Source organism: Montipora foliosa, chromosome 1 (assembly GCF_036669935.1).
Source record: "Montipora foliosa isolate CH-2021 chromosome 1, ASM3666993v2, whole genome shotgun sequence".
NCBI classification, from domain to species: domain Eukaryota; kingdom Metazoa; phylum Cnidaria; class Anthozoa; order Scleractinia; family Acroporidae; genus Montipora; species Montipora foliosa.
In genome coordinates, this window is record NC_090869.1 from 6539836 (window position 1) to 6542335 (window position 2500).

The following is a 2500-nucleotide window of genomic DNA, read 5'->3' on the forward strand; positions in this document are numbered from 1 at the left end:
ACAGGATTGTATTTCAAACACTCTGTATTTTATCCTTATCACTCGTTTTTTATTATTAATATTTATTTTACCAACAGTCTGCATTTTACACTGACCGATAAAATATTTTAAATTTACGACATGAAAACAACATTAATTTAACATTAATTTTGAAACGCGAATATAAAAAGTTGCCATCAGTGAAAAACATTTCGAGAGATTTTTGCTACGTTCAATTTTGTTATTGTACTTTTGGCTGCACAAGTAAATCGCAAAATCGAAGGTGACATAGAATTCAGCGGGCGCCATGATCAAGTTACCGCGCCGTGTTTACTCGCGTAACAGTGAAGCATCTGTGTCAAATGATGGCAAGATATCTGGTTTTTGTTTTTGTTAGTTTTCTTATTCTTTCAAGTGTTGTAAAGTTCGACAAGAAATGTGCGAATTCAACGCAAAGATCACAATCGCCCAGCTCTTGAGGTTGACCTTTGTTTCTGCAAAGTCAAAAATTTACTCTCCAAGACGAGGTTATTTATCACCAGGTAATTCCATCGTTTTGGAAATAGCAGCTACTTTATTATTCATCAGCGTCACAATTTTTTGCTGATTTAGGGGCTCATTTTGTTGAAACTCAAGCACGCTTCCAACAGACCTGTTTCTTGTCGTGACTTATGCGCTGCTTACAGTGCAAACAAAACACACAATCCGTGTCACAAAGCATGTGCAATTAAATAAATTCTGACAGTTCACATCAAACCATTTTTCGAAAGAACCTTGACCGTAAATAATGAAGCACAAAAGAGACAACAAACTGTCACACTTCCAATTTTTTTACCTTTGCAGAGTTGAGTACAAAATAAATGTAAATCGCCAGTCAACTTTGATGTATATAACACCAAGTTAGTAAAATGTTAGAAACAAAGCTAACTTGATCTCCAACGTCGAAAAAGAAAATTGTTGTCGAAGACCATTACTCGTCGCTTTAAAGTTGCCAGATATTTATTTTTCACTGCCTGTCTTGTTCATCCAATTGACGTTCCATTCTTGAGCTCCGTGAAGGCATATGTTGTTTAAAGATCCACTAAAACGCCATTCGCGTTACAACGACTTTCGACACCACTGAAAGGTAACAAGAATTTATTTGCACTAGTGCAGTAAAACGTCCAGTTTATACTTCAAGTAAATAACCTTTTGTGTAGCTGTACCGTTTGGGCGCCAAAATGAAGTCGCAAAGGACCTGGCGACGAATTAGTCTTTTTATATAAAAAATCGTAACGTATTTAAATACTGGCCTTGCATGCAATCAACTGATCGACACACCCAGAATGTAAAGAGCCGTGTTATGATGTATGGATAGCCCAACAGAATTGTAAGTAGAATTTCGCTGAGAATATTTCAGCCTTTAAAGTGTAATTTCATATTTAAAACGCAAATCTTTTATTTGCTTTGCAGTTTGACTGTTGCCGATGACATTTCCCGTTAGCAATCAGTGCAGAAATGAAGCGGTTATCTATACATCGACTGTAGCCTTCAAATTTAAGTAACGCTTCGCTACGTAAGCGCGAATCAAGAATTCGTGAAATTTCCAATTGTTACTGGAAGACTGTGCAGAGTTGAGTACAAACAACAGAGATCAAAGATCCACTTAAGGTGTTCAATTCCTTCTCTATCTTTGTTGAACCCATAAGTTACCAGAAAATGTTCCATTTGGTTTCGGGGTTGTACATAACAGCACACTTAACAAAATATTAGAAATACAGCTAACTTTGATTTCGGCTCGACGGGCGAAAGATTGTTGTCGAAGTTCATTACTCGTCGCTTTTAAGATTTCAGATATTTATATTTCACTGCTTGTCTTGTTTATCCAATTGACGTTCCATTCTTTAGCTCCATAAGGGTATATTTCGTTTAAAGATGCACTAAAACACCATTCGTGTTACAATGACTTTCGATTCGACGTCATTGAATGAAGGTCAATTAAATGTGCACCAAAGAAATATACGCATTACCCCAGTCCCCTCGAACCTATCAAATACGCACAGAAGACTCTATGCACGAAGACACCACTTAGCAGGGGAGTGACAGGCAAGACTTTTACCGACACTGAAAAAAAAAGAAAGGAAAAAAACCGGAGAAATATTACACATTTTTCGACTGGGATTGCCATACTGGCAACCCAGTAATAATCACTATTCAAGGACTTTGTTCACATATAATGTAAACATTGGTTATTTCACTTAATATTCTATAAACTCCAACGAACCTGAACTCGATCGCGAATCAAATCTTGAACCTTTCATTCCCATCTGTCGCTACTCAACAGTTGCTTGGCTAGTAATAAAAGATGAGATCTTTTCCGAGAATTAATATAAAGAAAGATGAGAAGCACTGAATGCCTCATAAACTTTTTGAGCTACTAACGTACCATTATGAATTATGACGTTTTCCCATAGCTTTTAAAAATGATAGGTAAAGGAAAAAATTAATATGTATTTTGAACGAAATTCTATAAATAAATGTT

The 2500-nt window shown here is 36.1% G+C and overlaps 1 protein-coding gene across 4 annotated transcripts in view; it reads right to left on the reverse strand.

Moving 5' to 3' along the window:
- Positions 1–2500, reverse strand: part of LOC138011417 (solute carrier family 22 member 13-like) — a 33474-nt gene that overhangs the window by 30184 nt on the left and 790 nt on the right. Inside the window, exon 1 of one of the 4 annotated variants that reach the window (XM_068858587.1) lies at positions 2243–2295. The exons of 2 other annotated variants lie outside the window; for them this stretch is intronic. The gene's annotated coding sequence lies outside the window, so the exon portion shown is untranslated. Of the gene's footprint in view, positions 1–1988; positions 2083–2242; positions 2296–2500 lie in introns of those variants that run through there. One more of the 4 variants, XM_068858661.1, reaches the window with a different exon arrangement.